The sequence below is a fragment of the Xiphias gladius genome, chromosome 21, assembly GCF_016859285.1.
Source record: "Xiphias gladius isolate SHS-SW01 ecotype Sanya breed wild chromosome 21, ASM1685928v1, whole genome shotgun sequence".
In the NCBI taxonomy this organism is placed as follows: Eukaryota; Metazoa; Chordata; class Actinopteri; order Istiophoriformes; family Xiphiidae; genus Xiphias; species Xiphias gladius.
In genome coordinates this window covers 29,420,636-29,446,042 of record NC_053420.1, presented here as the reverse complement: position 1 = coordinate 29,446,042, position 25,407 = coordinate 29,420,636, and the positions used below count along the sequence as shown (strand labels likewise).

At 37.8% G+C, this 25,407-nt stretch overlaps 1 protein-coding gene across 3 annotated transcripts in view; it reads left to right on the top strand.

The window, feature by feature from the left end:
- Nucleotides 1–25,407, top strand: part of iqsec1b (IQ motif and Sec7 domain ArfGEF 1b) — a 207,579-nt gene that overhangs the window by 6,211 nt on the left and 175,961 nt on the right. The window lies entirely within an intron of this gene.

The window sequence follows — 25,407 nt, the reverse complement described above, 5'->3', positions numbered from 1 at the left end:
TGCCAGTTTAAGAGTTGTTATTTCTGTAAGGCCACCTACAACAATTTTACAGTAAGCGGTGTCCAGCTCATCAACACTTGACACCATTTTTCTCTTGCATTTCATAGCTAGGTATCTAGCTAGCTATGTAGGAAGATGACGTTCCCCTTCTTAACCCTGCCTTCTAAGCTGTGATTGGTTGACTGTTTCTCCAAACATACCAGACCTGTTTGAATCACTGAAAAAAAATCTGAGATGTGGCCCACAGTCCTATCAATGACAAGATGGTGCCGGGAACACAGAAACTCACTAAGAGAAAGTCAGATAGGGAAAGAAACACGAGCAATCGGAAAATCAGACGGACAATAACCAGTGGCCAGGTAAGTCAAACTTATTTGCAAGAGAAAAAGAAGGTAAAATTATTACCCAGACCCTCCGTTGTGAACATCCATCACAGCGTGCAGACCAGCTTACTGCTTCAGCCTAATTACTAGTAGTTCATGCACAGAGCTCAATGAGGGATCATTAGATTTTGAATGTGTTCACTTTCAGTTTTACCTCCAAATAAAGTGTTTTAGAAAAACTGGTTTCGCTGTCGGCTTATTTACAATGTGTTTGATTGTTCGAAAAGAGCAGCTATTTTAATCACTGATCAATTGTTTCTGATTATTCAAGCAAAACACCAACAACCCTCTGGTTCCAGCTTTTCAAATGTGAGGATTTGTTGCATTTCTTTCTGTTTTAAATCATTACAAAATGAATAAGTTTGGGTTTCGGACTGCTGGTTGACCAAAACAAGACATTTGAAGATTTCATCTTTGGCTCAGTGAAAATGTGGTAGAAATGATTCTATTGCTATTTGACATTTTACAGACTAAACATTAAATCAATTGAGAAAAAAATCAGTTGCTGATAGTTGCAACCCCTAAGTCTGAGAGCTTGTGCTTCCTGCCCAATCAGACTTCAGACTTAGTGTTGTCACTGTGATCCCAGATTGTAGCAACTGCTTAATGAGTGCAATTTTGTCTCAACCAATAAACTGGAATTAATCCAAAACTGATCCAGTGGTTCTGCTCTGTGGCCAACAGGAACAGGAAGCTCCAGTTTTATTAGAAATATATATCTTTTTATTTATTATTTTTGTCAAACTTTATTTACCATTGTGAGGTATTTCAGAACATTGTTTTCCTGTGAAATCCTATAATTCATAAAATAACCTTTCTGGGGAATATGCAGTATCTGTTGTGAAGCATTAAAGCTGTATTGAATAAGCTGAACTTTGCACTCCTTGCTCAGGAGGCTCTCCACCACATTACATTCACAGATAGAGACATAGAATGAACAGACTCCTTTATGTCCTTCATGCATTCCAGGAGCTGCTTTTCTGGGAATATTATTTGCAGACATGGACTCAAGGCTTCATCAGTTAATTGTGTTTACATGTGTATGAGCGGCGCTGCAGGGAATACCAGTACGCTGGTCAGCAGCTCAGAATGCTCCACGAATCAGGAGTCAAAAAAGTGAACAGTGCCAGAGGACACATGAAATTTGGTGGGGAATATAACAAAGTTTTGGCTTTTATGAGTAAGCATATATGCCACAGCTGCTGTAGGCAAGCTGTGAAATATACGCTGTTTGTGATACATTTAAAGCCAAAGCGGAAATCCATTTCACGCAGAGAACAGTGTAGATTTTGAAGCCTGAGGGTGGCCTTGACAGGCTGCCATTCGAATAGAGAAGATGAGAAGAATAAATAAACTTTCTAAAGGAGGATACATTTTGGAATGAAATATTCATGAAGGGCGTTGGGGGTAAAAGGGATCCTCTACTTCATAATATTCTGTCAGTGTTTATACTCAATATGTAACATCCTTTATACTACACTGTATGTTGTTTATTCTTCCTGTATTTTTGATATTTTATGCAGTTAAACTTGCAAGACAGGTAATACAAACTGCGCATCAGAAGATGCAGAACCTGGTGATTTATCACACAATCTGGACGGGGGTTGAAAGGCAGATACTAATGAGAAATTGATGTATTGCCAAATCCAAAGTGAAGAGATAAATTCTTACACAGTGAACACAAACGACAACTCCCACAGACCACTGTTATACTACATGAAATCTGAATAACACAGATCCTGTATGTGCATCTCTTTTAATTTCAAGGCTATTTTTCCTAATATATCAAACCTTTTCTTATGAGATTGCTTTCAATTTGCCCCCTGGTGTGAGATCATGATATGAAATTGAAACTTAATTATTCTCCAAATTAACAGGACATATTTTTTTCACTCATAATGACTTCAGTGTTAGTTTCAATGCTACTCTGATGTGATTTCCAATGAAAAACACATCTTCTTCTACAATGCCAATAACAGCTGCGTAATTACACAGTTTTCCTGCAGTGACTGTTGTACCTCCACATTAGTCAGCAATTAGTTTGACCAAGTTGTCAGCAGTGCAGTGTGGACAGTTCCGGTTCTGGATGACATATACATTTAACATGTAGTATTCTATAGCTGTGAATGTCCAAAGTGGGACACTCACAGGGGCGGAGTGTTTGTCAAGTGTGTTGATGTAGAGTTAGTTATTTATGTTATTTGTTGTGCCATGCCCATACAAGTGCCCGGCCCACATGGACTTTACATGAACATCTTATAAAACCTGTCACAAAAAGCTCCCTTCCTAAAACATAACTCAACTTTCTCGTCATAATCGTCCAACATGAAGAAGAACTCATCGGAAAAAATGGACATTTTACTAAAAAGTTAATTGCCTAAATGAGCATACAATTGACACTGAAATATGAAATGCACTTCATCGTCAGTCTCAGCTAAATCATATAACAAATGCCTTTTCTCTTCAGGGAGACCAATAAACCTTTTCTGCTTCACATAAGACTCCACACCAGTGGTATGCAAATAGCAGGCCATGGGCCAAATCTAAAGTCTTCCCTTTAAGAGTTTTCATCAAAACGTTTTCACAAATCTACTTTGAATATAAAGCTGGTGTAAATCCCAATAAATAAGACCTCATAACATCTAATAACCAAAATGATTTGCATCTCAAACACAAATATGTAGGAGTCTCATAGACAGAGCATGCTGATAAAAATGTTTTTTTTCAAAGGCAACAGTAACAACAACAGTACTTTCATCAACCATAAATGAAACAGGTCACTGTTTATTGAGTACACATAACCTTTCAGTTACGTTTTTTATTTTTATTTTTATTTTTTACAAATTTCTTAATTCAACACAAAGCATTGGAATGTATGAGTCATTTATTGCCAATTGTAACTCTGTTAGCCCTCTCTCTTTAATGGGAACGAAGTAATCTGCCCTCAGATACTATCCTAAAGAAATAGTGTTGTGAATCTGTTTTATCCCTAAAAGAAATAAAATACTCTAAGTAAATAAAAATATTGTCAATATGTAGGGCTGCGCCTCTACCACCCCTGTAAAACTATGTTGGCCCCTCAATGAACAATGTGGGAAAAAACTGGCCTAACTGCTGACCCCTGGTAGTTATTTTTCATAATTTAGATTCATACCAAACATCGACACACCATCTTTCCTTATACATAAGGGACGGCTCCTTATTGAAGCCAGCAGTTCAGGGCTACATTAGCACTGACATTGACACACCCAAATCTTGGACCAAATTGCTGTACGGTCAAGTTGCATTGTGGGTAATGTGGGTGCCAGGTTTTGACGTGGAAGAGGAATGGGTGGAATAAAAAAGATGATAGCTCTGGTTCTGCCACATCAATTTAGATACCTTTTCAAAAAAACAAACAGACAGAAAAATGTCCATCTGACAGTTTTATAGGAGTTAATGTAAAAACAGTTAAATACTCTTAATACCCTCCTTATAAGTCGGATACTCATCCAAATAAAACCTATAGTATATTTACATTGATCAGTATATGATAGCAATGTTAAAACAATATTAAAAATAACTATACTTTTTGCAACTGATTGCTACATGAGGTCTACAACATGATGCGTGAAATACATGTCCACGTATTGGTGATGTAAAATATTTGTAACATTTGGAAATGTTACCGAAGTGTTTTATTAACTTTCCCTGTCAGACTTTTTAAGAATCCATATTTATATTTAAATAAGTTGTGACCTTTTCCTCAAAATATTATATCTGATTCCTCTGAGAAGGACCAATGGCTTTGTGCTGAGTTGTCGATAATCTGGTGGGGGTGTGGGAGCATGGAATATTGTTTACTGGCGCAGAACAGTATAAATTATATATTTATTCTTGAATTCTTGCCAAGGAAATGTTGATCTATGAGGCACAAGTTTAAAGGTACCCTGGGTTTACATTGTAAACAGACACAGTTTTGTTTACAGTCATAATATTTATTGTGTACGTCTTTAAAGGCCCAACAAAAATGCTGAATGCATTAAAAAAACATATCCACTCTAGTCAGCAGATTTCACAAATTGCTGTTGTCAAATATCTGTTTTAACTGTTCTGAGCTTTATGTAATATCATTGAGTAGTATTATACATGATAGAGATGAAACTTAAGTTAGCTGCAAAACAGACAGACCATATTGTCCACATCTTCCCAGCCATCTGCAGGTCCAGATTCTTCTTTTTTCATCAAGCTTTCTGTTTAAAGTCGAATTGCGCAGAATAGGGCTGCAGCTAATGATTATCTTCACTATCCATAAATCTGCAGATTATTTTCTCAATTTTTTTGCCGATAACCTGTCAGAAAATTGTGAAATGTGCCTATATTTTTCCAGAGCCCAAGGTGGCGTTTTATCTGATCATCAGTCCAAAACCCCAGGATATTCAGTTTTATATCTGACACTCCGTGGCAAAGAAAAGTGGTTCCATTGTAAAGGTGAAACTACAGAATACTTGGTATTTGTTGCTTGCAAAATGACAGCTTAATTGATTACATATATCATAATGGTCACTGATGAATTTTCTGAGTAACTGATTAATTCACTTAGTGTTTCAGCTCTACTACAAAGTAACACTGCTTTTCTCTTTTTTGTCGTGACCAGTCAATCAAACCGTACAGTGTGAGTATAGGAGGTGTTTACTTGGCTTCAAAACAGACAGAGCACATTATTTTGTATTTTCCAGTCATCTGTAGGAGCATAATCTTCCTTTTCTTTCTTACTTTCTCTTCATAGTAGCTTTGCACAAAGTAATGCTGCAGTTCTCTTTTTTTTAGTCAACATTATTGAGGATGCGGTCGTCTTGTTTGAATGAACTTTATTGGGATTGTCACTGGACAAAACTGAATGGGGGGTTGCTAGTAGCTGGGTCGCTAAAGCAACCAGTGTTCTGTCTGCCAATTATAGATAAACCATACAAAAAAATCTGACAAAACCCTCTGATGGCAAATAATGCCATTCCTCTGTGGCCACTAATATTTAAATGAAGCCCCCCTGCCAGATGCAACCATCTCAAACCCCCACAGCATGCCTGTGAGCAACACTGAAATGCCATCTTTGTAGGAACAAGGGGGTGGTTTAGGCAAGAACTCGCAGCGTCAGAGACACAGACTGATAAGGGGTATATATTTGTATCCCATAGTATCATATTCTTTTTACTTTATTTAAATGTACGAAAATTGCACTGTTAAAGCTTTTTCCACCCTTATTATTAATTCAAGCATCACTGTTAATTATTTATGTAGTTGTTGCTTGCAAATAGCATACATTGAGTAGGATAACAGTATTGGTATTCACCCAGCCAGATGACATCAGCTGAGCTCCCCTTGGCACTGTCCATTTGAGAGCAGATGATAAAATTTTCCTCTAGGATTTTATCAGGTGAGTAAATGGAGGCCATCTATCATTGATTTCTCTGCCAGCTGCAGGACCTATCTTTTAGACTGGCCTAAGCGCTGCTCATCCATTATATCATAGTGGACCGAAAGGCTCATTGTGGAACAAGCTCGAATTGCAATTTTGTCCGCTGCCTTGTCAGTTATCAGGGAGGAATGTGTGTGCCAGTGTACATGTAGGATCATGTTAAAGTTCGCACAGTTATTCCAGTGGTATGAACGAAAGTTGAATGTGCCAGTTGGGATTCGTGGTCTTTTGAATCATGTGTTAAGTCATTAACGTGATCATTGCTGCAGGAGATATTTTGGTAGGACATGATATGCACATATGATAAACTTAACAAATGAAGAAATACACTTCTACATGGTGATGAATGCATGTTGGGGCTTTAACACGGACATATGCACATTTTTCCTTCTTTTCTGCTCTCTCCTCACTTCTCTTTTAAGAGAAACTAGCACTTTTGTTTGCCAGTGTTTTGAAATTTCACTAAAATGGAGTCAGAGCAGCTGTCATCTTCTTCACTGCCTTTTCTTATGAAAAATCATTTTTATGATCACTTCGCACTTTCTCTCCTGTCTGTTGACTCTTTTTATCAAAGCGCTGCCACACCTCAGTCTGTCTGCCAGAGATCTGCAATGATTATAGAATAACATGGTTACTTGAATTAAAATTGCTATTTTGAGTCATACTTTGACAATATTTCTGCCGCCTCTGTATAATCAGGGAGAGCTGCAGCAGCAAATCAAACGCTCCTAATCTCTTACGAAGTTGCATCAATAAATGACAAAACATTACACCACATGATGAACAGAATACCACATGGATGCGGGACAGACAAGAGAAGCAACATGGTAAAGCACAAGCTTAACAGGAGTAGCAACATTGAAAAGAAAAGGAGTCAGAAGGAAGGAAGGAAACTCCACCGGTGAGGGTGAGGAAAAGGAGACAAATCCAACCCTAAATCCAGTATTCTAACCCTGTGTGTTGTATGGAAGTTTTGACCCCCTTTCATCTGGTATTAACTTGTGATTTGTATCCGGATTTCGTAGGTGGATAAATGCATGTTAGTGCAGGTGTAAATGTATGCAGAATGCGTTGCAAATACTTCCTCTACGGAGGAAAAATAAGTAAAACCAATACAGCAGCATTATTTAAGAAGACTCGAGTCGGGTGTCATGTGACCCTTGGGCATAGCTGAGCTTGCACTAGTCAGTCCATTGGCACTGATTACGAAATCATGTTATCCTAGTTAGTGACGCAACCAAAAAGTAGCTTACTGGTGCTTTTGGCTGTCTTCATCTGTCACTTGACCCTCACATTGCACACTGTAGTGGTCCCTTGAGAGAATCCCACATCACCGCTGTTGATCATAGATGCACTGTCTTTGCACCACCTGCCTCATTTAGCTTATTGAGATCTATTCACAATGCAGGCAAAATTGAGATAACAAGAACACTTATTAATAACACGTGTAGATGCAAAAGACTGTTGATTGGATCTCATTGTTAAGATAATATATCCAGACATGGATGGCATGGCAACATGAGGTATCAAAGGTCTGTGCTTTGTAAGAATTTTTTTCCATTGCTGCAGCGCAAACTACACTGCAACAAAAAGTCAAGCAAAGTCTAACATGAAACTATGAAAGACAGGAATTAGGATGACCATGAAAAGTTGTATTTATAATATTTTGTGCCACTGTCAAATAATCCTATTTATAGTGGAGGAACCAATTCTACATACTATTCCTGCCCATAAAACATAAAATGTGCCTTTTTGAGTTGTTGATCAGATATCTGTCCCTTGGTGCAGAATATCTAAAGGTCAGGTGTGAGTGTAAATGAACTCTGTGAAGAATACCAGCAGGTCCACACACAGATACTTCGTTCAGGTATCCTGAAGCTTTGATCTTGACTTCACTGTGTTTTGGAGGTTTGGTCTAATCATGTTCATTCAAAGTCATTTGTCTTTTTTCAAAGACTATACTGATTTACCCACTTGAAGAGAGTTACCATATATATTTTAAAATCTCTGCGTCTTACAAATGGCCTGTCTTATATAATATTAGATATCTGTCAGTCTCTATAAACTATCTCTCACTGTTGTCTACTTTTCCTTTCTACTTTAGTTTATTCTGATTATCACAAATTTGTATTCCAACCATACATTCTCATAGACAAAGTTTGGTGGTTTACTGTCGTGATCAAGCGTAACTTCATCCAGAAGAGCTTTTATTTTGTGATACCACATGGTGGGATTTGAGGAAGGAACAAAAAAACTACAAATACTCAGATGCCTTTTTCTCTTTCTCTGTGGCCTTGGTATATAATCATTTTTAAATGACCCATTACCTGCTTATGAAAAAGTGAATGCTTTGCAAATGTTGCTTGTGGATAAAATGTTCCAAATATTTGTGAAATCTACACTTTTTTGCTAAGGGCAAAAATCATCCTTGAGGCCATGAAGTCAACATTGATGTGTCGCCAGCACAGAGAGATGAGTTCCATTTCATTTCACATCATCCAGCAAACTGAAGACTAGAGCTGCTCCAGAGGCAAAGATTTTCGACTCAGCTTATAGTAGGATCCTGTGGGTTCTATCAGGCTCTATCAGAGGATGAGTATTTGGTAATGGCTGGTTGAAATGACATTGGATTCTTTAATTCTCAGGGTATCAAACATAGAATTTTTTTTTTTTGATATAGTACGGGATATTGATCATCTGTGCTGTACTGACCAAGTTCTTAATACTCAAAAGTTAAATGCTTGGTCAAATTCTTATGGTTGCTTACTTATTTTTTGATCAGATATGTCCTGATTTCAGTCTTAATTTCACATCAGAGTGAGGCTTATATTTCTAATTTCCTCTGTTTATATGCATATAATATCATATTCTTTTAGGATGCTCCTGTTTTAATTTGCTGTTGATGCTGTTTGTTATTAGGATAATGTACATTACACACATTATACCACAACATAGTTATGTCACACGCCACTCAGCTGTATATATGTATATATGTTTATATATATGTATATATGTGTATATGTGTATATATGTTTATGTATATGTGTGAATATGTTTATGTATATGTGTGAATATGTGTGTGTATATGTATGTATATGAGTGTATATGACTGCGTGTGTGTATATATGTGTGTATATATGTATGTGTATATATATGTGTGTATATATGTATATGTATGTATGTGTATATATGTATATATGTGTGTGTATATATATATATATGTATGTGTATGTATGTGTATATATGTATATATGTGTGTGTATATATATATATATGTATGTGTATATATGTATATGTGTGTATATATGTGTGTGTATATATATATATGTATACGTGTATATATGTATATGTGTATATATGTATGTGTTTATGTGTGTGTATATGTATATGTGTGTAAGTGGTATAGAAAATGAAAGACATTGAGAAAAAACAATCCCAAGTCTCTGCACCTCTAATGAATTTCATTAATGCCTTGTAGTACTCAGGCTTAAAATCAAAGCCAATGTAGAGTGCTTACATGAACACTATCACCCTGTCAAAACACTGAACTCTGCCCTCACACTGAAATTGTAAGGAGTCTTAAATTAATTTTTTCTTGAATCTTGCAGTAAAGTAAGAGCTCAAATACTTATTTTTCAGTGTAATCTTGAATTTAATCTCAAAGGAAATGGGGTGGTAGATTTTTTAAGTTACTTTACTCTGTACACATTATTTTATTGTATACATTTTCTCGTCTGTGCGGCAGGTCCAGTGTGTGATTATTGTCTTACCTGGAAGGGAAGTGAACCCTACATTCTATGGTGGACTCTACAGTGAAGGGCATCACATTTTGATTCATATAGTTATTAAGTTGATTGTTACATTTACAATACACTGAATTTTAGAAATGTATACATCTCACTTTAACATTACATACAATGCATAAATGGATAGATTAGAGTAGATATGTGTGTCAAAAGAAGCTTGCCTCGTTTGTATCTTCACCACAAGGGAGATGTCCTTCGGTGGAGTTGGTCATGGCTCTGTGATGCTGCAAAATGGCTCTGCAAGCTGCCAACCCATCCCCTGCCTGCCAGGCTGATAGTGGATCAGTAAACAAAACACCTGTGTCTCTCTTAATGTTGGTCCAGCAGAGGAGATTCAGATTTACAGTATCCGCAGGGTGAAGAGGGCTGAGATCCCAGCTCCAATGCCTTCCACTCTGACAAGCCTCTCTAAGGTGTTTGCAGAACCTGCCCTCCTGCCAGTGTGTTCCATTTTCTGCTACAAAGACGCTGAAAGGATTTGGCACATTTGGAGGTTTCTGAATAATGCATGACTTCTCTAGCACCCTAAGGAATGACAACAACCTTTAAAAGGGCAAATAATAATAAAAAAAATAATTGGCAAAATACTATGATGATATGAGATACTTTATATTACCATGCAAAATACTTCTCCCTTGTCGGTTTATTTTTTTGGCTTGAACACAAGGCTTTTAACTTTTGTTGCTCAAATGTTTTAGAAACTCTGCCTGACTCTCATTGACAAGGTGAAATGTTCGTGGGTTGTGTGGATTGGGGGTCAATTGTTGCAACCCTATCAACTCCTCATAGATGTATTATGCTCATTCTTTGCTGTGGGTGAGGCACAAATTTTGCTTCCTGGTACAGTACCAATGAAACCCTGCTACACTGATTTAGTTTGGGTATGAGGAATTCTTGAGTTCTTGTTAGAATTTTTTTTGGCACCGTCTGTGTACAATATACAGTATTTCAGTAACAAACAATGTTTAATCATAAGGGAAAGGTTTGTCACGTCCAGTTTTCAAATGTGGTAGGGATGAGGGATTTTCATAGTAAAAGGGCCTCTGAAAGGGAAAGAAAGTTGGACTTTTGGAGGAGTAGGTAAATGGTGTGCTTTATTGCATCAAGTCTGAATTTTCTGTTAGAGATAATACCCTGATAATACACCAGGTGACTCCGCCCTCTTGGTCCTTGACAAAACACAAGCAGTATATAACTGCAGGCTACATGAAAGTGTCTGTTGTCATGTCTTCATGTGATCAATCAATCCTCTGATGTGTTTTTTACATTACATTTTCTATAATTTTTTTAATTCTATAAATTTTTCAACCTTATGATAGAAAAGAACCTACTTTGTAATGTGGTAATGTAATTTAAAGCTACAGTAGTAAGCTATCAAACATTGAAAAAAATAGTTACAGGGAGAAAATCTCATTCTCAATTTTTCTCATTTTAAGAGTTTTTATTTCTCCTCATTATGAGAGTGCAGTGAATGAAGTGGAGGAGGCTTTGTGTTTTCATGTCCCACACACGTTTAGATGTTCAGGCTGTAAGCAGATCTCAATAGTAGCTCATACCAAATTTAATTGAAAGATCAAGGTTTGTAGGGACTCCCTTCAATAATGATGATAATAATAACCATAATAATTAAGTTTTTCTTAAAAAAGATTTTAAAAGTTAAATGAACAGTTTCACTTGCCGTTTGTTTCACATGAAGTCAGTGCCAACTTCCTTGTGTTAAGGTGAGATTGTGGAACTTTTGAAAAAAGTAATAACATATTCTTTTTGTTACAAATTAAAGTCAAATTCATTAATGATACCTTGCACCATTTCACAATTTTATACCCTAAGTGGTTTGCTGCTATAGCCTTAATTGGTGTGGTATAACCACTAGCTTATGGTTGCAGAAGTTAGCTAACATTAGCAAACTTTAGATGCTGTGTAAGAAGCATTACTAATCATAGCTATTACGTTGAAGCAGCTTCAGGAAATTTGAAGTCATTCTCATATGTAATATCTTAGCACAGATTACATTGGTTATAAGTGAGGAAGAATGGTCTACAGATGTTAGAAGGTAGAAATCTACGTCTAGATGTTATTTCACTTTTATCAGGTAATCAGACATGTAAACTAGTTAGGCAAAGATCTGCAGGTGCTTATTCAAATTAGGGTGAACCTCAAACCTCAAACCCACATAATCAGGGTAAGTAATGCATTTTCATGTTCCACTGCTGCCCTGCTACTGTCCTAAAACCAATTTACACATCTTTGTATGACCCTGTATTCCAAATGTGTGTGTCATCAAGGCATTATATTTGTCTTCCTGGCACCATATCCATTATGACTCATTGTTAGGCCTCATGATGCAGCATGTGATAATAGGAAAAGCTTCTCTGCAAACTAATTAGGCAGAAAACTGACCTGCTCCATACCACTGAAACATGTGGGTAGCCAGCTGACCATTTCAAACACTCTCTGCAAGTCCAAGGACTGTCTTATTGATTAAAGAGCCCAGGATTGTCTTTTTCTCTCTCAAGACTGTCCAAACTGCCTCTGAACAACGAGCTTCACCTTAGAATTATCTGAAATAGATCAAGCACGATCTATTTCTTCTTTAACAAAGTCAAGCCTCGTGAGGAAGAATTTATAGCCCTTTCCTAAAATTCTTCAGTCGAATGCTAAATAGGAACTGTCGCTGCAATACTTGTGTTCATCCTCTTAAGAGTTATAAGTGGCATCTTCTAAAGCTCTCAGTAATGAAGTCTTTATTATAGCAAACATCTGCACCTTAAACTACACCTATTTGCTCACATCTGCCGTCCTGTCTTTGCCGCTTGCACCTGTACCTCCCTGAGTATAAAGAGCCCAGATTTCTTTTCCAACGTCTTTTTAGGTGAAAACATCTTGGATATATTCTCAAGATAATGAATGCCATATATTGCGACAAGCTCCTCACTTTCCTGTGACAGATGTATCCTGTTGGTCTTTTTTTCACTGGCTTCCAGATTGCTATGACTCATCTCCTCTTGGCTGTTCATCTACCTCGCTCCCAATTAAATCACAGTGATGAAAAACCGCAGTTAATACCTGTACCTATAATATGCGCACATTACTTTCTAATGATCCATACCTTCATGGAAATGATGTATAGCCAAGGGGGAGCTTTGTGTCCTTTCAGCAAGGACTTCTACAGCAGGCATGTTCTGTATGTGGGTACATCTGGGTACATGTGGAAGAGGTAAAAGCTGACAGGACTGATTTTTTTTTTTTTTTTTAATTCCATGTCTTGCAAGCAATCACCATTACATATAAATAGGCTACTGTAAATTCTATATTTTATCCCATTATTGAAGTTAGTTGTCTGTATTGACAATGAGTTAGAATACGTTTCTAAAGGTAGGTGATGCAGTTAAAATACCCTGATATTCAACTGCATTGCGTCTGGATATCAGAAGAAGTGACTGGATAAGGTATCATCATATGAGCTAGGTGTGAATCTCTAGTCATGTTATAATGTAAGTGGTCTTATATGGGCCTAGATGGTAACCATTGTCTCTGTTCAACTATGGTCTTTGGTGTTGGATATGAATGTCCTCCTTGATCGTTCTCTGGCCATTAACTGACTCCTGATCAATGACCTTTGACACCTTCCAAGTCAGTGCTGTGATTGGTTTCACTCTGATGTTGAAGGTGATATGGCCTGTTTCATGTTTTGGTCTGTCTTTAGTGGAGATCAGCACCTTAAGATGTTGTGAATGGTTTGTGGCAAGTGCTAACTCCTTGTGACTGGAAGACTCTGTTAAGATGGTCTGACAGGACAGATGCCAAATGACCAGTCATTTCACCAAACTAACAGCCATATTATTGTTTTTGTAATATTTTGTAGAATTCTCTAAACTTTCAAAATGAATTGTCCATTTTATACGACCATCTTAAAATTCTGTGCTTTGCCTTAAAAAAAAATGCATACTTGCATTTAGAACTCATGGTAATCATGATTTTTCTTGTAAAACAGTCTATAAAATTCTGACTAATTTCCACTGTGGAGATATACATTCCTTTTGTGTTGTTCCCTGTTGGATTGGTTAGCAGAACAGATGTCCCGCTTACATGTGATTCTGATTAGAAAGACTCTGCTCAAAAAGATTCTGGCTACGTGGGGTGCACAACTTCATCAACTTTACTTTTGTACTTGGCAAGAGAACGCTGAAACCATCAAGTGTTTGTTACCCGGGTGTGAAAAATGATATGGTTGCTACACATTAGATTAAGTTCATTTTCACTTTTTTGAATGGAAAACCATTATAGTTCATTGCTCATTACAATCCAACATCCAGAATATGGTGTCAACGCACTGGAGAAGGTAACACGTGTGCTACGTGTGTGCAGTGATCATTTTACCACAAACAACCTCTTATCAGAGAAATCCCAATACATGGCAAAGCTTCTGTGTAGAGGCCACCAAAAGAGGACCTTGTCAAGGACTTACAGTTCAGATCAAAATTTGAGAGAAAATAGATCTCAACTCACCAATTGCAATAACATCAAGAAGTATTTTTTTTGTCTGTGTATCCAATATGTTTCAATTTAGTCAAGTCTCTGAGTTAAATCAGGTTTCACCATCCTCCATATCCTTGAACCCAGAGTAGGTGCCAGTAACAGGGATATTTTCCTCTGATAGCCTCCACAACACAGGAGGAAAGAGAACTCTCCTCTCACCCCTCTCAAGACACTCTCATTTAAGAAACTAGTCTAAAGTGTGATACAATATGCCACCAGTCTGTACTGGCTGTATAAAAGATGAATATATATAAAGATAGATTACATTATGCGCACCCTCCCTACCGTCTTACGGTTTCCGGTGAGTGCTGAAATCGAAATGGCTTGTCACACATCTCGGCTCATCCGCAATATCACTGCCCCGCTCCAACTCCTCCAACAGTGGTCCAATTCATGACACAAAAACATATTTTTATGGACCACATAGTTTGGGATGTGTTGCAACTACACGACCAGCTCCTGGCATTCTGGTTGATCCAGTTATGTAGTGCTAGTGTCGCCTCTTCTTGGCTTTGCCCTGTCTCTCTCTGCTTAACTCAGAGCTTTTTGTTCCTCAATATAGTCTGCCACCAACTCATACAGTATGAAAGTCGTTCTGTACGAAGTGTGATCTTCTTCTCGTTGAATTTCTTCATGATGATGTTCGCTGCCTGACATTTTCTTACTACTTTGATGAGTTACTTCTTTGCTAACTGATGTTTGTTTATTAACAAGGATGCAGATTTCCCAGCTCTGATCATGCAATGAGAGTGCACAACTGAGTTCGACACAGAGCAATGGTTGAACTTATATTTATGAGACTTTATTTGCCATCTTGTAGATAAAACTGTCCTCTACTACAGTGTCATATGGTGCAATAAAATGTATTTACATTGATACATACTTTATTTTATTGTCTTAGTAATTAGAGAGGTCCTGTTGGGAATATGGAAACACATCTATGTGCACAATAATGTCACTACTTCAAATACCATGAGACTTTGAATTTAAAAAGCACAACTGAAAAATCTCCATTTTAAAAAACTTGACACAACAGAAAAATCTTTTTGACTTTCGAGAGTAACTTCTGACTTTTACTTACTGTAAAATAAAAAAATTGCCGACAGCTTTGATAGAGCTCAGGACTCAACTTGAGGATGGCAGGTGTGCTATGGAACACATGATTTGACTGTAGCTTATTAACTGTAAATTTGTTTGTGACAGCTGACCTGTCTGAAGTTTAGAAAAGTACGGAATGTCATTTGTAAAGCCTGTGCCTTTTGTCCTCTCTGAAATGTTTATGGACCAATATTGGTTTTTAAATGTGGGAAAGCCTGATATTCAGACTTTGTCCTGTGGGCAGACAAAGTCTATTCATAACTAGGCTATATTTTTTCAAGAAGGAGTGGCTTTGAGGCTTCTTCTTATTTGGTGTGACATTTGTTTTGGCAATGTGAGAGTGTGAGACAAAGCCTGAGAGTGGGTGTCCTATGCCAAAAGTGAGAGCTGGCAACCCAGGTTGAACAACAGCGCTAGCTCTGTGGACTTGGGGGTTCTGATATGTACAGATATATCGTCACATTTTAGTAAAAATAAATCTGGAAAATAAATATGAAAGTGAACAGATGTGATCTATATTAAATTTAGCTTTATTTTAAATATAGAGTAGCCAACAGATTGGATAACAGATGTATCTTTTTCTACATCAACTATCATTTTTTTTCTTTTGAAAAAAATCTATTTACCAGAACCCAGTTGAGCTGCTGATGTCAGCAAGTACTGCTGTTCCAATTGCAAATAGTCCTCTCCTTCATCTGACTTTAATTGCACTCCAACACTGTGCCTTACGTACTGTGACACATTCATCTTTACTCAAAGGTCCATAAACAGAACTTTTTGGGGGAAAAAATCAAATTGACAGTGAAAGTAGTAAAAGATACTCCTGTTGTCAAATCTGTAATGCATTCCTTTAAACAAATGTGGGCTGTCAGGGCCTGTAAGGCCTTCTCTGCTTGACTAGAGATCCCATCATTTTTTTCACATTTTCTTATGTTGCAGCCTATGCTAAAATTATTTAAATTCATTTTTTCCCTCAATGGTCACTCTGGCTGAGCTCCAGAGAACCTCTGTGGAGATGGAAGAAACTTCCAGAAGTACAACCATCACTGCAGAAATCCACCGATCTTGGCTTTATGATGGAGTGGCAAGAGACAAGCCTTCTAAAATCTCCCATAGGTGTTCAGTTGGGTTGAGATATGGAGACTTTGAAGGCCATTGGGGACGAGATAATGAAGCCTTGTTGAAATACTGAGGCCTTCAAGCCAACTGTGTTCATTTGGGACATGTAGGAAATACCACTATACACACTGTCTCCACAAGCATAACTTAGCCATGAACATTTCAAATTGAAACATTTCCATTCTCCCTCTCAACACAAAGCTAAAATATCACTAATTTTCATATACCTTACACCATTCAGTGAACCCTTGTACCCAGGATAGATTTGCATTTGTTATGATTGCACTCATTTATTCAGATTTTTCCTTAAATTTCTCACTCATCTGTATCTGTACATACAAGAACACCAAAATCCAAAGAGGCAGAGCTGTTTTTAAACTGTCCAATAAAACATGTATTTATTACATATTTAGTTTTACCTTCATACAAACTGGCAGCAATAAGTACCAAATGTTATCTTCCAAAAGGAATTACAACATATATTAGAACACCACAGTAGCCAAACTGCGAGCTGCTGAGAGGACCACCTATCTCACCTGGCAAGTGGATCCTCACATCTCCAACAACAATGCAGTAATTTGGCAAACAAGCATTATTTGGATAAACTGACCAAATATTCAAAATCTAAATGGTTACTTTCTCAGCTGAAAAAATATCAAAACTTACAAAAGGGTCAAGTCAGGTTAAGTACATACACAAAGTATCTGTAATCTTGCTGCTCCTCCAAATCAAGTTCATCAATCCCACTTGCATCCCAGCGCACTTCCAGTGTAGCAATTCTTTTTGCGCGTGGTTTCTCTGTTTGTAACATCTTCATATTTGCAGGAAGGATTCACAGATACAGTATTGATTTTAACACAATTAAGACTCCAAAATTAAGTAACTTTAACATAAAAAAGTATGGACCTGTTTCATTATGATGCATTAGCTATGTTTAGCAAGTTTCAAGATTCTGTGAGTTGATTTTGATAGCACACTGAAATGAACTGAAACCACTGAGGTAGGGGAAACTCATTCAAAAATTACGGTGCCAATTGAATTAAGTATGAAATGGCTGGTGGTAATGTTAGTTGTAATTTCACATGATATACTGGACTAATTGGGCAAAACAACTAGAATTTGCCTTTAAGTTAGCAGCGTCTGTCATGGTCGTATGCTGGAGTAAGATTCTCATAATGGTAAATGGACTGCACTCATACTGTATAGTGCTTAAAGTGCTTAAGTGCTTAATAATTCCCCTCTCATTCACACACACACACACACCAATGGCGACGTAGTTGCCATGCAAAGGGCTGGCTTGCCCTTTGGGAACAAGTTGAGGTTCAGTCTATTGACCAAAGACACTTTGACATGTCAACAGAATATCCCAGATTGAACAAACAACCCTGTGAGTGGGTGACCCGCTCTACCACCTGAGCCACAGCCGTTGACCACTCACCTTGACCTCCCTCTTTCTATCCCTTTGCTCGCTGACTAAAAGACTGTGATTAAAAGTTATGAAATACTTGTAAGTGGACCTTATTTCGTTAAACCTCCTGTTCCGAAAGGCTAGGCCACTGGATTCCCTTTTGTATCGACACACATTTCAGTTTGCAGGGATGAGCTGCACCAATGACAGCCTCTTTAAGACAGAGGTCAAGGAGCCATGAGATCAAAGCTTGTCCCTAGAGGCTGTCCAACAATGGTTTTGAGCCCAGAACTAGTTGAAACTAGTTATAAGTTAGTTCCCAAACATGATTAATGAGTATAATTTATGAGAATTTAACAGGACAGACTGATCTTGATCTAGATCTTGATGAACAATTGTTCAATTGCTATGTTCACTCCGCGACCGACGGTGAGCTAATGTCCTGGAATAGCAGGATTATCCATAATCCATTTGTCCATTTGTTGCAAAAATGAGTACAGATTGTGCTCAGTTCTGTGGTGATGACATGACGACTTAATTCCTGGGAGATTTTTGAAGGTGAGTCAGGTCAGCTTCCTTTTTAATCAGCTGCGTCCATCTCTTGTGTGCAGATAATACTGGAACCCCAGAGTAGTTAGCATTAGAGACTGAAATGTTAGCATGCAGTTTAGCATATTACACTGATGTACTGATTATATAACTGTGTATTGTATTACAAAATGGTCATTTTTCTAATGCTGGACCAAAAAAGCATACCAGAGGCCCTCAAATGCTGCAGATGGGTGAAAAATTGGAGAAGTCTGAAAAATGGGTAGAGAAACAGGATGAGAATGTCCCCATCCATAGGGCATGCAGGGTCACCGAATGGTTTGATGAATATTAAAATGATATGAATCATATGCTATTGGCTTCGCAGTAACCAGATCTCAACCCAATTGAAAAACTATGGGAGAATTTTGACTGACGTGTTAGACAGCACTCTCCACCAACATCATCAGAACACCAAATGAGGGAATATCTTCTGGAAGAATAGTGTTCCCTCCCTCTAGTAGAGTTCAGAGACTTGTAGGATCTATGCCAAGGTTCACTGAAGCTGGTCTGGTGGCCCAACACCTTATTAAGAGATTCTGTGTTGGTTTTTCCTTTAATTTGTTGCCTGTCTGTGTGTTAGACACGTTGTTCTGATAGTATGACTGTAGTGAAAAGCTCCTTTTCAGAATGTTGGACTAGAAGGTGCTTGTTGCATTGGCAACTACAAAGTTATTATGGGAGACCTGTCACTGAATAGTTGCGTATTTAGAGTGCATTCAGAAAGTATTCAGACCCCTTCACTTTTTCCCATTTTGATATGTCGTAGCCTGTGATATTTCAGTTTGTCCTTTTTAATAAATTTGCATTCATTTCTAAAATTCTGTTTTCATTTTGTCAACGTGGGGTATTGGGTGTAGATTTATGAGCGAAGGGGTCTGATTACTTTCTGAATGCACTGCACACATCCATTAGACATATACAAAACAGCTTTTATTTGGAGTTGTTTTTTTGACCCCTCAACATAAATAAATCCCCTATTCACTCTCACCTTAGCTCTGATTTAGTCTCCACCAACTCCTGTGGAAAATATCTAGCTTTTAGTTGCTAAATATTCTCATATTTTCACTTGGTAATAGCTAACCTTGTCAGCTGTTTTAGTTTTGGGACAGGAAGCATACAGTGGGTTCATCAGAGTAACTGAAAGAGTAAAGTTGCAGGCCGTGAAACCAAAATAATGGGCTAAAAGATGCTAAAAGGCTCTGTAGAGCTGAGGGGAACTGTAGAGTCAGGTGATAATTCTTATTTCATCACTACAAACAACATTACGTGTGGCATTTGGCCCAATTGTTAATTTAAAGAAAAAATTGATTAGTTCAGCTTTAAACTGTTGCAGTCTATATTAAACACACACCAGTAGATGCGCCTGTGTGTGTGCTCCATGTAAATTCAGCCATAATTAATTCCATCATTAGGTCAAATTTATAATCCCAATAGTTTTTAGGATTGTAAATGATCTCAAAATGTGGAAGGGAGAATTGTGCAACAGAATAAATCAAACTGTGAAGACGTCAGTATTTCCATTTTATTTTATAACTGTGCTAAATCACTGCTTATGTCACTGTGCAGAGCCCACACATGTTTTATATTACAGCCACAGCCAGACTGCGGAAGGATATCCATGTGTTTGACACTGCAGAGGAAATGAAAAAACACTAAGGCACCTCCTATGATCTCTTGTCATGTCCGGACGTCAGAATGAAGAGGCATATTATTCAATCCCGGGCCTTTCTGTTGACATCTGGTCACAGATGTGCAGCCAGGCCATTGCAGCTGGTGTGATCTCTGTGGCTTTAATTCCGCATGTTCCCACACCACACGACAGGCAGCCTGCTTCGGCCAGTCTGAACTGCAGTGAACTTATAAGTCCAGGCCACTGCTCTACATTTAGGCACTTGTTGTCAGAGGGAGGGGATTATGGCAGCACCTAGAGCTACAGTTACACAATACTGTATCGTCGTTGTTTTAATTCCAAGGCCAGCTCAGAAATGAGTTTGCTTTTCATTACTGTTACATTTTTATACTTGCTTACAGTTTACCTTTTGTTTTAAATGAATGAACATTGTTTATTCAAATAGCACACCAGTATTTAGTCAGGACCATTCCAATCATGACAAGGCAAAATAAAGATTTATAGTAAACTGGTCAAAACTGAGACTGAAAAAAATAATGTTTAAAAGCTGCACCAATCAATATGTTTTTTTATATTAAAAATATGATGTTAATCACTATGTGTAAAGTGAAATGTGTTTGTTATAGTGATGAACCCACAGAAAATTATCAACAGACTTTGCAGTCCTCTTTAGTTCTGCATTTCATTGTCTTTCAACTCATTGTTTTGGTTTTACAGCCCACAAATTTATGTTTTCGATTCACTCTCACTGGTCTTGTTAACTCCAGTTTTCCAGCCCTAGAAGGCAGTAGTTTTCAATGAAAAAGTTGTGATAAACCCAATGAATGCTACCTGCTAAGGTAGAAGAAGTTAGAGAAAGTTAGCAGCCAGCTAGTGAACATATTGGAGCAGCAAAAGAGAAAGATATTTCTTTCAGGAGTTGGTGGAGACCAAAGCAGAGTTAAAACGAGAGTGCATATTGGATTTACTCATTGGGTGTAGGGTAACATGACTCCAAATGAATGTTAAGTTGCTTGGTCTGTGCTGGATGTGTAAATAATCAAAGTTTTACTAACATGTAAGTCAGAATAACTTTATTAACTCATATTATGTTAACATGTTGTTCTACTGCCCCCATATGGCAAAACATCAACAACCAAGGCCTCAACAAAAGAATTAAAATCCAAACTAACAGTTCAGTGTAACACAAAGGAGGTGGTGTAACTCAAATTGACAATTCTTTGGGATTCTGGCTTTGATTGACAGGTGTGTCGCAGGAAAATATAGATAACTTTGGTAGAGAAAAATCTTCAACCAACTGTTCAAATATTGAAACAAGACAGTCAGCCTGTCTTATGTAGACACAAAGATACCAGCAAGAACATTACTTTCTTTTGGACCTTGTTCTTTTCTTTTGGACCTGTATACGCTCTTAAAGCTGCTGTAGGGAGGAAGGAGATCAAATCTTTAAAAATTCAGTCCATTTCAAGAAACATCACCCTTCCTGCTCCCCCTATGTCTGCTTCACTCAGAAACTGTGTAGGCACTGAGACAGACAGCTAAGACTCTGTGATCTGTTAGATTTCCACACTTGTAATGTTGAAAAAAGAAACAGCAGAAGAATATAGAGAATAAAAATTGAAATTGAATGAAATTTTGACAAATTTCCTGCTCATGTTTGGCTACCTTGAGAATTTACTTTAACCACTTATAAATAAATGTTTGTCTATAGGCTACTGAATGTTAAAAATGTGCTGCCGCTTTTTGTTTACCTCATTACATTTTGACCGTACTTTGTTTCTTAATTGAGATGGTGGACACCTGCATTTATTCTTGTGACACTGACCTTTTCCTACTTTTATCTAATCCTGGGTCGACACAGTATAGTTGCACTACTCCAATCTGCCAGGGCAGCCATGAGCTGAATAAAAGTGCTGCTTGGGTAATGATCTCTGGGCTCCGCTATGAGGCATGAGATGAATAAAACTGCTGCTTTGGTAATGATCTCTGGGCTACGCTCTGAGGCTACTGTGCTTTTCCTCTGCTCCACTCTCTTTGTCGTAGGCTCTGTATGTGTGTATATGTGTATATGTCAGACATAGAGAGGGAGAGAGAGTGTGTGGCACATATACACAGAACCAGCTGCCCCCTGTCTGTGATTGATAATGTGCCTCATTATTTGTGCCATTTCATCTGAGGCTTCCAGGGAAAGTTTCAAGCTGGGACTGTCTGTCTGCTTGGAATACCTGCTAATGATGGTGCACAGCCTGAGCAGCCACACAGCAGCCAGAGTGCCAGTGAGTACAACCTTGGATTGGGAGACAACATATAAACACACACATTTATTTGGACACACACACATCGCTCCCACACTCCCAGTACAAAAGCAATCACATTCACCACATATTCACTATTTTATTTATTTGTATTTATTTGTAAGTGTGTGTGTGTGTGTGTGTGTGCATATATAAATATATAAAATATACGTATACACACACACACACACACACACACACACACACACACACACACACACACACACACACACACGCTAAAATTCATTTCGAGCCATTTGTCTGGCCACCTGATCAATTTAAGTCCAATTTTCCCTCTTAAATCTATTTATCAATTTAGGTCCAATTTTCCCTCTAGGTTGTAGAATTCTTTAAGTTTTAGAAGTATATATATGTACATATATGTGTGTATACACACACACACACACATATATATATATATGTGTGTGTGTGTGTGTGTATATATATGTACATCTAAAACTTAAAGAATTCTACAACCTAGAGGGATAATTGGACTTAAATTGATCAGGTGGCCAGACAAATGGCTCCAAATGAATTCTAATGTTGCTACGTGTATGCTGGATTTGATTTAGCAACTTTACAAGACAATAATAGGTTAGAGGTGTTTGTTGTTTAGTAAGTTTGTCTGACCACAAGTGGTCAATTATGGCAGCTTTATGGACTTGCAATGTCGGCCTACTTAATCTTATTTGTTTTTGTTGATGTACACAAAATAACATTCACACATTTGTAGTGAGAACACATTCCCTTTTTGCATTAGGGATAAGATAGGTTGAATCAACTTTTTCAGAGACTCCCCGGACTTTCTAAAAGCCCTTCCCACAATAAAAGTGTCAGACCCAACATTGGCCACACATGGAACCACCCTTCTACAACCTGATGTTTTGACATGATATTAAAATTAACAGCAGAACTATAAACTACTTTGCGACATTTTGGGGTCACACTAGTCTGACTCACTGGATGTAGACTGTCGGTATAAGCCTGCCATTGGCCGCATGTCTCATCCCCTCCCCTTCCGCTATCTGCCTGTTATTGTTTTGAAAATCCCTTCACTACGGGAAAAAACAACAACAGCAACATCTGAACGAGTAACCTACATGCTGAAAATGGCAAGTTTTGACGAAGATTTGGATAAGGCAATCACACTGTCGACGTACTGTATGTCTTTTACTGTTTTTGGTGGTGTTGTCTTTGCAGGGACTTAGTGATCACCTTCCCACGTGCAAATGTTCCACCAGAACAAGTTCCCCCCAACATTCCAACATTACCGTTGCTCCATCCTGGGCTTAGTGCGGCCCAAGACGATTGTGATTGCTTTAAAAAAATACAAACAAGCCAGAGTGTTTTTTTTTACCCTATAACAGAATGATAATGGGTGCAGCCAATCCATTTTTAGCGCTTACATAGCACTGTGGAGATAGGTTTTGCTATGCGAGACTAGGGTCAAATAAGGACTGTAAATCTCAGGAAAGGACAAGGTAAAGGAATTCCTCGCATGGGACAGAGACAAAGGTGTCATTTAACAAAGTGGGAATCATCAGAATTAAACACACAATTTTTTCTCTCTCTCTCTCTCTCTGTCTATCTCTATCTCTATGTCTTACACATACTCTTACACACACACACACACACGCAGACATACACACACACACACACACACACACACACACACAAACAAGCACTTCTTCCCTTCTCTCTGTCTCTCATAACCTGAGAGGCCTTTCAAATAAAAGACTCAACTGGCTCCTGTCATAAATCGTAGTTGTGTTCCTGAAGTGAAATAACACAAGTTTTCTCCTTGGTAAAGCACATGTCTGAATATAGCTGCGTAAATATGTATTAATCCAGTTAATATTACTCAGCAAGTGTTTTTTATGAAAATAGTTCAACTCCTATATCTGTGTGATGTGAAATGCCCAAATTATGAAATGTAAAATTGGATACGTTGTTTGCTGGGTGACCTCACTTTCACCCAGTTACCATGGATAGGTATGCCTCTGTAGCCCTTTCCTTACCTTTAATGTATAGTAATTCTCTGTAATTTGTTGATTTGGAATGCATAGTTATTAGACTAGACTGTAGGACTGTACTTTATTATATTGTTAATCAAATTAGTTGTGTTTAACTCCTGTTTAACCACTGACAATATGGAACATCATCTTGACACTTAACTAGATCTGTATATCATTCTGAATAATTCTTTGATGTGATGCACTGTGATCATAGTCAAGCCATATGCTTTTCTTCACATTCTATGTAGTACACCCTTACATACAATTTATGTTTACAATCACTGTTGATTGACTGTAGCGATTAGCTTGAAGTGTGTGATCTTTGTGCATTAAACCTCAATTAAATTTGATCTCCATAGAGTAAGGAAAATTTCTAATATCAAATCCATTCCTGTCCATTCCTTGAAACAAAGGAGTGGATACTCATTGGCTCAATTCAGGGGTGAAAGGCCAGCTCTTCGCTCATAATATATGTCTTTGATATAGGACAGCCCATTTTTCTGGGCATATTGGCACTTTGGCACCTCTGACCTTTGAAATTCTCTTGCTTTTGCAGTTCTGGCTACTTTTTTACTTTACTTTTGGGTTCTTCTTCAGGCTAACCAAGCCTCTTCTACAGTCTTATTTTACATCATCTAGACTGGCATTCCTTCAACATATTTTTTTCCTCATTGTTAATCCTTGCAAATTTGAGCCTCAGCTGAAACAAGCCTCAGTTTGTAAGTCAATACCATACTGAATGAGCCTAAGTTTTTATATTTTTGTATTTTCAGTAAGTCTCGCTTCGGTAGTATTTTGGAAGTTGTGACGCCTGTCCAACAAGATAATTTTCAAGCCTTTGAACAAGTCTAGTTAGGGAAAGTGATCGTAGCAGATACCTGAGATCTGATTACAACCACAACAGACCAGGAAACCAACAGAGTTTGCATCATCTGCCAGCTTCTGCCTGCTTGCAAGAATCATCCTCAGCCTTAAAAATCTGATCCATCAACCCCAGAGGGAGATCGCCAGATGAGCTGAGCAGCACGTTTCTGACGCTTGTTGCTTGGTATCTGATATGTCCTGGGGA